The sequence below is a fragment of the Ornithorhynchus anatinus genome, chromosome 3, assembly GCF_004115215.2.
Source record: "Ornithorhynchus anatinus isolate Pmale09 chromosome 3, mOrnAna1.pri.v4, whole genome shotgun sequence".
Taxonomy (NCBI): domain Eukaryota; kingdom Metazoa; phylum Chordata; class Mammalia; order Monotremata; family Ornithorhynchidae; genus Ornithorhynchus; species Ornithorhynchus anatinus.
In genome coordinates this window covers 33,836,537-33,848,607 of record NC_041730.1, presented here as the reverse complement: position 1 = coordinate 33,848,607, position 12,071 = coordinate 33,836,537, and positions in this window count along the sequence as shown.

The following is a 12,071-nucleotide window of genomic DNA, read 5'->3' as shown; positions in this document are numbered from 1 at the left end:
TACAATATCGCCAAGATCCGCCCTTTCCTCTCCACCCAAACGGCTACCTTACTATTACGGGCTCTCGTTATATCCCGGCTAGACTACTGTGTCAGCCTTCTCTCTGACCTCCCTTCCTCCTCTCTCGCCCCGCTCAGTCTATTCTTCACTCCACTGCCCGGCTCATCTTCCTGCAGAAACGATCTGGGCATGTCACTCCCCTTCTTAAACAACTCCAGTGGTTGCCTATCGACCTCCGCTCCAAACAAAAACTCCTCACTCTAGGCTTCAAGGCTCTCCATCACCTTGCCCCTTCTTACCTCTCCTCCCTTCTCTCTTTCTACCGCCCACCCCGCACGCTCCGCTCCTCTGCCGCCCACCTCCTCACCGTCCCTCGGTCTCGCCTATCCCGCCGTCGACCCCTGGGTCACGTCCTCCCGCGGTCCTGGAACGCCCTCCCTCCTCACCTCCGCCAAACTGATTCTCTTTCCCTCTTCAAAACCCTACTTAAAAATCACCTCCTCCAAGAGGCATTCCCAGACTGAGCTCCTCTTCTCCCTCTACTCCCTCTGCCATCCCCCCTTTACCTCTCCGCAGCTAAAGCTTCATTTTCCCCTTTTCCCTCTGCTCCTCCACCTCTCCCTTCCCATCTCCACAGCACTGTACTCGTCCGCTCAACTGTATATATTTTCGTTACCCTATTTATTTTGTTAATGAATTGTACATCGCCTTGATTCTATTTAGTTGCCATTGTTTTTACGAGATGTTCTTCCCCTTGACGCTGTTTATTGCCATTGTTCTTGTCTGTCCGTCTCCCCCGATTAGACTGTAAGCCCGTCAAACGGCAGGGACTGTCTCTATCTGTTGCCGACTTGTTCATCCCAAGCGCTTAGTACAGTGCTCTGCACATAGTAAGCGCTCAATAAATACTATTGAATGAATGAATGAATGAACAGTAGTCTAGCCGGGATATTACGAGAGCCTGTAGCAGTAAGATAGCCGTTTGGGTGGAGAGGAAAGGGCGGATCTTGGCGATATTATAAAGGTGAGACCGGCAGGTTTTGGTAACGGATTGGATGTGTGCGGTGAATGAGAGAGCCGAGTCAAAGATGACACCGAGGTTGCGGGCCTGAGAGACGGGAAGGATGGTAGTACCATCCACAGTGATAGGGAAGTCAGGGAGAGGACCGGGTTTGGGAGGGAAGATGAGAAGCTCAGTTGTGGTCATGTTGAATTTTAGGTGGCGGGCAGACATCCAGGTAGATACGTCTTGGAAGCAGGGGGAGATACGAGCCTGAAGGGAGGGGGAGAGGATGGGGCAGAGATGTGGATCTGTGTATCATCTGCATAGAGATGATAGTTGAAGCCGTGAGAGCGGATGAGATCACCGAGGGAGTGAGATAATTGATCCCCGTCTACAGTTCAACCTGAATTCTGAGCTCCTTCAGTTCCGCCCATTTTACCCCAACCCCAGAAAGGGGACAGGCTTTGACATGCCCGGAAGCCTTTCTTTAGGGAAGTCAAGGATTTTTCCTCCCCTCTTTGCCTGCCCCCTTCCTGCCTCCTCGCTTCACCCATTCGAAAGTCCAGACACCTGATCCTCTAGACTGTAAGCTCCCTCTAGACTGTTGGCTCATTGTGAGCAGGGAATGTGTCTGTCTATTGCTATATTGTACTTTCCAGTGGTTTAGTACAGTGGTCTGCCTGTAAGCTCTCAATAAATATGAGTGAATGAATGAATTGAATCTAGGGGTTATTTGAACAGACCAAATGGACAACTGGCCTGGAGTTCAAAACACTTTAGAATTCCCCTGTAGCCACTGTGCACAAGTACGCAAGTCCTGACAGCAGTCCTTCTGCTCCTTCCCTCTACCATAGTGCTCCTCTGGACTAAAAATTGCTTTCACTTGGGTAGGGGGAAATCTGTAGGGGGAAATCTCATTGGGTTTCCAAGACTCACCAGAACCTTAAACTGTCCTGCTTGAATGCCCTAAAAATAGTCTAGGGCAAGGGACGGAGATATTTTTATTATCTGTGCCCTCCCTACAAGGGGAAGAAGGAAGAGCTGGACTGCAATTTCAGTGGTATCCCTGCTACCCAAGCACAGTTGAATGGTGAGAGCATTCTGAGCAGTAGTAGCCACACAGAGTACACAGGGTTATTGAACAGCTGGGCCCTCACGTAGGTGTGGTGTGCTTGCCTTACATAGGTGTTGGAACACTGCTGAGCCCTGGTTTGGATGCTCTGCAGTTCACTCCCCCAGCCATAGGAAAGCATAGTTATCTCCCAAATTTGGGTCTCTTCACTGAGCAAAGAAAGGTGAGATGCAGGTCATTTTTTTTTTAACCTGAATTATCCATATTGTGAAGAGAGTCCCAAATTTATTCGTTATTACTGGTGTATGCCCTGCTGAGCTTGGGCTGTGTAACTGCAATCCATTTTAAAGAGGTCAGAGCAGTGAAGGCTGGATGAAAAGTACTATGCCCTGACATGCACATCTCCATTTTCAAAGCTATAACATTAATGCTGGAAAAATTGCATCCAAACCATCAGGGGTGCTGGGAACATGCAGATAGACCAACAGTTCCATTCACATTGTGTGCACATAGATGATTTCCTGTTGCAGAAGGGCCTCTGTGACTTTAGAGAAGCAGCATGGCTCAGTGGAAGGAGCACGGGCTTGGGACTCAGAGGTCATGGGTTCTAAGCCCAGCTCTGCCACTTATCAGCTGTGTGACTTTGGGCAAGTCACTTCACTTCTCTGTGCCTTAGTGACCTCATCTGGAAAATGGGGATTCAGACTGTGAGCCCCACGTGGGACAACCTGATTACCTTGTATCTACCCAGCACTTAGAACAGTACTTGGCATATAGTAAGCACTTAATAAAAACCAAAATTATTTAAGACTGCCCTCTGCATTCTGATCTTTGTAAAGCCTCTACTCAAGAAGAGCTTCCAATTGCTGTTCACCAGGTTCCTCTAGGCTATAAGCGCCTTGGGGGCAGGGAACATGTCTACAACTCTGTCATATTATACCCCCCCAAGTGCTTAGTACAGTGCTCTATGCATGGTAATCACTCAAAAAATACAAGTGGTTGTATTTATTGGTCTGCTGCGGGGGTCTCATCATACAAGCATATGAAATGTCGCTACAGTGGAAATGGAATAAAACCGGCAAAGAAATAAAATGGCTGCAATATAATTTGAAGGATAAAGCATAGTTTTAAAGTGAACTCTCAATCTTTTTCAAGTGATTAGAGTTTCTAATGAGGTTTAAAAAATAGAATGCTCTGTAAGTAGAATAGCCCTTTGATAGTTATATCATTAATGGTTATTAAGAACCTTTGATTGCAGATCATTCTTGCAGTGCTCAGCACAGATTGCTATTTTTCAAATCTCAACAGTACAAAATAAGGGATTAGGTGAAAGGAAAAATAGCATTATGGGGAAATTAATTAGTTTGTCAATCAGTAAGGAAGTCATTTAAGGTGTTGATAATTTAATTATTCAAGTTAAACGTTTTTAAATCAATGCTGCCCAAACAGATGATATCGGCAGCTAGTATAGACCATGAATGGGCACAGGCTTGAAACCGTTTAGGAAAATAAGTATTAGTGAAGTCTTGGTCAATCTCTAGAAGATCTATGAATTGCTTGCTGCATCTTCATAAGCCTCAGTGCATGCTCAGTATGTGCTATTGATGGATGGATTGGTTGGTGTCCAGTGTCTTGTTTGCTCTCAATTGGGGTTGGAGGTAGTGTATAAATATGGTTCTCTAAACACAAAATTGGCTGAGTAATTTGGGCTCAAAATCCCCCATATCTTCAAAAATAATTCTGCTCCTATTGGCCCAAACTTTTGATGGGACCAAGCTTTTAGTAGTCAGATGGAAATTTCAGGATGTCCAAGAGTAAGAAAAAAAAATAACAAGCCAGATCTTGTAACCTAACCATTACAGAGACTTGCATGAGTTGTAGACTGTTACCTGTCTGAAAATCCTGAAAAAGATTCACAAATGGGCAGTTCTGAATATTAGTGGACCAGAAATAATTAGCTGTCCATCAGTTCCTCAGGTTCTTGTAAATCGTGGGTTTTGAGCTCTCTAAGGATTCAGACTCTAAGCACCCAGATTTAAATAGATTATGGATTCTTTTAACTTCTTATGAATTATCTCATACATACCCAGGAGTTAGTACATGCTTTGAGTGTTACGACCTCTCAATAAATATTGTAATTAACCTCGCCACCTCTGGCTGTAAATATTTGATGTAGCATTGGTAGAAATCTTGACAAACAAAAACGGAAACTAATCTTGCAGCTGAAATGTACAGTAGATTTCTTACTGTAGTTTTTAATCTGAAATTAGTGAAGATCTTTGGTGGCAGCAATGACCAGGCCTCCCGGGTGGCAAGGGTGATGCGATGGTATGTGTGGAGTTTGCCTGCGTCCTCAGGACAATGAAGCTGATGGCACCTGTAGGGGATCCCTGGGAGCACTCCATTAGATTATAAACTCTGAGTAGAAATCATGTCTATCTTCATTGTAATATATACTCCCAAGCCTTAGTGCAATGCTCTACATGAACTGAGTGCTCTAAAAATACCAGTGATTAATTGAGAGTTGGATCGACCCTAACTAGGGCCCAGGGCTGGACCATCTTTGGAGGCTCACCCACCCTGACCCTTTTATCATGCCATATTCCTGCTTCCCCATTCACGGGGGAAACCATTCCCTTCTCCTTGGTGGAGAGGCGAGCTGTGGTCTCTGCCCCCGATTGACTGTGGGGGAGTCTGTGAGGTGAGCAGGAGCCTCACTGCAGGGAACAGAAAAAGCTTGGGTGCTCGCAGTCCCTGGAATCCCAGCTTTATTGCCAAGAACAAGGACCATGACCCCCTACTTTCCCACCCACATACCATGTAAGAAACCCTGCTCTGACAGGCTGTAGAGATGGAACTAGAGTGAGCAAGCACATGCAACTGGAAAAGGGGGAAACTGCCAGTAATCTTTGCTGGCAAAAGCCAAGACTGCCGACTCTGCCCTGCTGAACCTGCTCCTGTTCCTGACCCATTCAGGAAAACCCTACTCCAGGCAGATTCCTGGCTGGACCAGGGCCCTGTGGGAGTCACAGTGGCCTGGGACAGTGCCTCTGAATGGCTTCTGAATGAGAGGAATTTTCCTGGTTGTTCAACTTGGGAAGTCACAGACTGCACTTTATGAGTGGGAGGAGAGAAGGACAGCCTCAGGAGGCTGCTCAGGAACTCAGGAGCTCAAGGGGTACTGGGAACTCCAGAAGAAAACTCGATCCCAAGTTCCCTTTTCTGGAGCACCAGTGAGACAAAGAAACGTTTGGGAGGCACTTCACAAGCAAGGTCTAGGTCTCTGATGGGAGCTTATCAGGATTTAAAACTGGGCTAGAATTGGAGTGGGTAGGTGGGATTTCCGGGGAGCCTGTGGATATAGAACCATGTCTATTTGGGTGAGCTTGCATGTCCTTATGTGATTATCCATTTGACTATGGCATTCCCACATTCCTCAGCCCTAGATACCCTGCCTCTCCCCTCAGGGCAACCCTCTCTCAGCTGCTTTCCTTTCAGTAACCCTTATCATTACACATGGGGACCAGGTCCAGCTGACTCCACAGCGACTCCTTCTGCGAAATCCCAATCAGAAAGGCTGTTGTTAGGTCCAAGCAAGCAGGGGGCCACTTTGAACAGCTGAGGCTGAACTAGCGGCATAATCCATGATGGCCGAAGAAATGTCTTAAAGATATAGTAAGGTGTAAAAAAGTACCAAAGAGCTATGGACTGAAGAGAGACAGCAATGGGCAAATGACAATAGCAGAGCCCATTTGGAAAACAGGCTTGGGGGAGATTATGAAAGCAAAAGGCAGGATTGGAAAAAGGGCAAAGGGGTACTTGTAGCCAGTCCAACACCCCCCCCCCCCAAAAAAATGTGACAAGGTCATGCAAGGATAGGGTTTAATTCACAGAGACGTAAATTATGTTAATCTTCATTTAAAGTGTGATTGGTTCTTTGGGCAAAACTGCTCAAGGGTCCCATTTTGTTTGGCTCTTCTGTGCCATAAGGTTGCTGCTGTAGATCATGAACTCTACAGGGGAAGGTCACAGTCCTTCCCCCTCCTCTGCTCTCCTCATTCTCACCTGTCCCCTCAAGCCCGAGCACTCTGAGAAAATTCCAAAATATGGCTGATAGTATGCCTGGTGGGGTGATGGCCAAAGGGCGGGAATGGCACTGAGGAAGGTATCACCAGTACATATGGGGGGAAGAAACAAGGTGGTGGTGGTAATAATAATAATAACAATAATAATAATTGTATTTATTAAGTGCTTACTATGTGCCAGGCACTGTTCTAAGCACTGGGGTAGATACAAGGTAATCAGGTTGGACACAGTCCCTGTCCCACATGGAGTTCACAGTCTTACTCCCCATTTTACAGATGAAGTAACTGAGGCCCAGAGAAGTGAAGTGATCTTGAGCAAGTTATGTGGCAGAGCCAGGATTAGAACCCATTTCCTCTGACTCCCAGACCCGGGATCTTTGCAGTGGAAAGAGTGAACAATGAACAATGGAACTGAGACCCTTGATGCCCCATCCTAAACCCCAGGTACCAGCAGCCAAAGGTCACAGTTGTACCCCCTGGACTGGAGGATGTGGATGCTCATTCCCCATTTCTTTCTCAGGGCCCTACTGCTGCTGAGACCTGATTAGCAGGAAAAGACTTGCAAGAAAATGGCTTTGAAATACAAAGTTCTACACAACTCCAACTCTCTTCCCACCCTGCAGTGGATTTCAGCACAGGCTCTGAGAAGAGACTTCCTGGGGCAACATGGTGAGTGCTCAAGAAAGACCACTTCCTCCTCCTACCCAAACCCCTGCTCTCCCCCACAGCTCCTTCATCCCTCCTGTTTTGGCCCTGGGAGCTGTTGAGTCCACAGAAGCCCCCAGGGTGGGTGGAGATTCCCCTCCACCACAGGACTGGAACTTCCTCCCCGATTCAACCTTGGGGTGAAGAGTCCCTAGTCTGAATGGCACCGAGTGGGAGATACAAGCAACTTATGTCTCTCCTAACCCCACAGTCTAGGGCTTTCCACTGGACCCCAAGGCCTCCCAGGGCATTTAGGGGACTGGATGGCCTTCTGAGCATTGGGGCACATTTACCTGGGTTAGTGGAGGATCCCAGGCAGGTTCCTTTGTTTTTATGATTTTAGTTTTTTTAGGCGCTTACTATTTGTCAAGCCTTGTTCTAAGCATTGGAGTACGTGCAAGTTAATTATTCAGGTGCAGTCCCTGTTCCTAAATGGGGCTTACAGTCTAAATAGGGGGAAAATAGGCAGTAAAACTCCATTTTACAGATGAGGAAATTGAAGCATAGAGAAGTTAAGTGACTTACCCAATTCACCCAGCAAGCAACTGGCAGACCTGGGATTAGAACCCAGCTCCTTCTGACTCCCAGGCCTATGCTCTTTCCACTAGGCCAAGCTCCTTCTCATGGTGTTACAGTTGCAGGTAAGACTTTCTTGTTGCTGACTCCCCCTCCCTTTATCTGTCCACTTCTGCTCTTAGCAACAATGGGTCAGATAAAGCCCAGCAATGCTAGGTTTTAGGTCAGTGGCAGCGGTGGTGCTGTGTGGGGTAATAATAATAATAATAATAATGTTGGTATTTGTTAAGCGCTTACTATGTGCCAAGCACTGTTCTAAGCGCTGGGGTAGACATGGGAATCAGGTTGTCCCACGTGGGGCTCACAGTCTTAATCCCCATTTTACAGATGAGGTAACTGAGGCACCGAGAAGTTAAGTGACTTGCCCAAAGTCACACAGCTGACAAGTGGCCAAGCCGGGATTCGACCCATGACCTCTGGCTCCTCTGACTCCAAAGCCCGTGCTCTTTCCACTGAGCCATTTTGGTACAGTGCACTGTGGGTCATCGGTAGCGGGCCCTCCCTCTGTAAGCCTGAGCCTCCTCCCGCCTCAATTAGCCTGAGGCACCGAGTGGTAACCCCAGCTGGAGACACATTTGGTCCCAAGAGCCAGAAACAGCATGTCCTAGTAGATAGAGCATAGGCCTGGCGTCAGAAGAACCTGGGTTCTAATCTTGCTCTGCCACTTGTCAGCTGTGTGACCTTGGAAAAGTCACTCAACTTCTCTTTGACTCAGCTGCCTCATCTGTGAAATGAGGGTTAAGACTGTGAGCCCCATGTGGGACGAGAACTGTGCCCAGCCTCATTAGCTTGTAGCTTCTACACCATTGCTTAGTACAGAGTTTGGTACACAGTAAGCACTTAACAAATGCCATTAAAAAAAGTAGCTTCCAAGATATGGATTCAGCCCCCGATCTCAGGGTGGTGCTGATTGTGGGGAGAAAAATGGTTTCTCAACAAAATCTCTATTCCTCTTAGTTCAGCAGATGTGTTACTATTCCTCTTCAATAACACCATGTGTAACGGATTTAGATTTTATTGATGCTATTACTGTAAGAGCCTGGAATCTAAATGGAGTTAAATTTAAAGGTTGGCATTCAGACTTCTGGCTTGTAGACTTTGTGATTTGTCTTATGAACTGTTGATCTTTTTTATGCCTGTGGATCCAACCAAATTGAGAAGGGTAAAGTATCATCAAGAGAAAGCCCTGAGAGTTCTAGAGCTCAGAACTGCTACAAGAACCCAGCTAGCACCCCTTAGCTTCTTAGATCCCCAAATACAGTATTAATGAGCCCCGATCCCTCCCTTTTACATTGTTTTGAAGGACAAGAAATGACCACATTTGGCTCTGAAGGACTGAAACACTAATTCAAGCCATTTTTCAATGTGCAAGATTTCAAATTAAAGCTGGGTCTTTTCTCCAATCCTTTGAGATGGCTTGGTTACCTGACTTTTGCTTCTCTTGTTCCAGGCAACTGCCTTTGATCTTTTCTACACTCCTTTCATTTCACCACATGCCCGGCTGTGTTTGTCATTTTCCGAAACCAGAACCAGTAGCATTTTTTTGGATTCAGTACATCTCCCAGGAATGCATGGTCCTTCTTCCCATTACTCCCACCTCCCCAAAATGTGCACGAGGCCATCAATCACCAGAAGGCTCAGAAGAAGATTGCTACCCATGGTTGGAAAGAAATAAGTGTAGAAGCACAATTTTTATAAACCTATTCACAGTTTCCATCCAGTGAAAAAAAACCAATCCAGTCATCTGGGCACGTTTTTCATGGTGTCTTTAGATGAAATGGGCCAAACCTCTTTGATAAATCCTTTTAGTTGCAGTCCCTACTTTATCTTTGTGTCTCTACATGACCTGGGGAAACAATTCTTCAAATTCATGGACCTGAACAGTCTCCATAGTTTGAGACATAAAATTTTTAAAAAATCATACCTCCCCTGAAAGAGTGGAAACTCAGCCCAGGAAGAGGACGACTCTGTTTTCCTCACCTCTCTGAGTGGATTTTCTGGAAATGAACAGAATCCCAGATTGTAAATAGCTGTGGAGACTTTGCAATTCAGGGTTGTGTCTGCCACATACTAGTTATGGGTAGGGAATGTGTCTGATAATTCCATTGTATTGTATTCTCCCATGTGCTTATTACAGTGCTCTGCACATAGTAGGCACCCAATAAATACCTTTGATTGACTGTGTGAGCCACTGCAGAAGAAGGGGATGATCTATTGTATAAATAGTATGCAGATGTGCGTGTGAGATGAAAGTTATGCTGGCGCCTTTCATTAGTGTAAGCAGCTCCTTGAGTTGGCCTCTCCAATCTTCCATCAAACAAACTAGGTCAGTTAAAATTGCCATCTGTAGGCTGACTGTGATCATTGCTTTTGGCAGTGACAAATCATGGAAAAGGAGAAGTGAAGAGAGAAACAACAGGGAACTAATAAATATGCTAGTTGGTTCTTTTCTTCTTAGTGTTGATGGTTCTCAGCGTGGAGAGAAATTCAAAAGATGACAGGTTTATTTTGTCATTCGATGAAAACAAAACCTTAACCTTTGTCATTTATTTGAAGGATCCTTTGTGAGATCTTTTCACATAGGGCCCATGCCCAGATGTAATTTATTTGGCCACAAATGTGTTTGTAAGTTTGCTTAATCATCACATGAAAATAAGAACTGATACCAGATGTCCAAGTGTGGCCTTCAGTATATTTAGATCCTTCCTAGGAGGGTGTGTTTGATATTAGGTCCAGATCCCTGGTTCAGGTCATTGTGGCCATTTGGCAGTGGTCAAGGTCAAGGCAGGAGCTTGGGATCCTGAGTTCCTCAGAGGGCTCAGTTTATAGTTACCTTGGGCAGAGCTCAACATTTTAAGATTGTGTCACATTTCAGCAAATGGGCCAAGGACATCATGTATCCTGGCCTCTTGGGGTATACGTTTATTGGTGCCCAGTGATGCCCACATTTTGATACTCAGTCTCCCAGCCATAAGACAGTGGCTTTTCTTTTCAAACTTGTGCCCTTTGACGCAAAAGATTGTGACCAATTTTTTTTTTTTTTTTTGGAGAACATTTTTGACAATGCTGAACTGATTTTTCTGGTCATTTGGCAGGACAAGGGGAGAAAAGTCCTTTCTGGAGTGGGTGTTAACTCACTCACATGCCTCCAGGGAATGGTTTTGTTTCCATTCCCCTTCAGGAGGCAGCATGCTGGAGGCTAGATACACATAAGACCAGATTCCACTGGCATGAGGCTCACTGAATCCCCGGTCTCTCCACAAGAGGGTCTCCATGCTTTGCCAGTGGCCCATGAGTTAAGATCAGAAACTTTTGTAAGTTCATTTTTATACATTGACTTATGTTTCGGTCCTACCACTCCAAAACTTTACCGGGAGCAGCCAACATCCCTGTTATATCACATAGGCATTGAGTTCATCCCTGCTAAACACTTAGGTACTCACCACCTCCCATTCCCGACTGTCCTATACATAAGCTCCTAGAGGGCAGGATTATGTCTACAACTCTATAGTACTCTCTCCCAAGTGCTCAAGTCAGTGTTCTGCACACAGAAAGCAATTGATAAATACCATTGATACGATTGATTGATTGATATTCTCGGTTAATAATAATAATAATAATGTTGGTATTTGTTAAGCGCTTACTATGTGCCGAGTACTGTTCTAAGCGCTGGGGTAGACATAGGAGAATCAGGTTGTCCCACGTGGGGCTCACAGTCTTCATCCCCATTTTACAGATGAGGGAACTGAGGCACAGAGAAGTTAAGTGACTTGCCCACAGTCACACAGCCGACAAGTGGCAGAGCTGGGATTCAAACTCATAAGCCCTGACTCCAAAGCCCACGGTCTTTCCACTGAGCCACGCTGCTTCTCGGTTGCATCCTTTATTTGTATATTTTTTTAGTGTCTGTCCCCACCCTCAATTGTAAACTCCTTGAGGGCAAGGATTATGTGTCTATCTAGTATACTGCAATCTCCCAAAGGCTTAGTTCAGTGTTCTACACACAGTAAATGCTCAATAATCATTACCGATTGATTCTCCCCTGGGTTCTCCTTTCTTGGTCCTTTCCTGCCTTATCTTCATCATCCTCTTGCCTGCCTGCCTAATCAACCACTACCTAGGGAATCAGAGCAGTTGAGATTATCCCAGCAGGGCAAGCAGCAGGATATGTCAGGTCTGATGGAAAAAGCCCTGCTTGGGGAGCCAGAAGATGAAGGCTCTGGTCCCAGGCCTGCCTGCTAAGACCATGCATCGACAGTGAAAGTTTCTGGGCAAAGAACCACGTAAGAGTTCTGCAAAGTGAACAAGCCAGTGGGAATCCCAAAAGGCAAATGGGCTAGTGGAAAGTGGAGACTACAGTGGGTACCAAGGCCACCATTTGATGGGTCATGAAACTATGGCACAACATTAGAATTATCTTTGTCCATAAATGGGTCCCTTTGCCCACAAATGGCTTGTCTGCAAAAAACTTTCTGCAACCCTGATTTCCCTAGCCTCTCATTGCACTTCATGCCTCAAAGAGAAAGTGACTGGCAGGATGAGAGTGTGAATGGTTCTGGGAAAGCCACTAGCACTATAAACAATTCTTCTGCATAGAAAGTGTCAGGAAAGAAGCTCAACCATTATCATC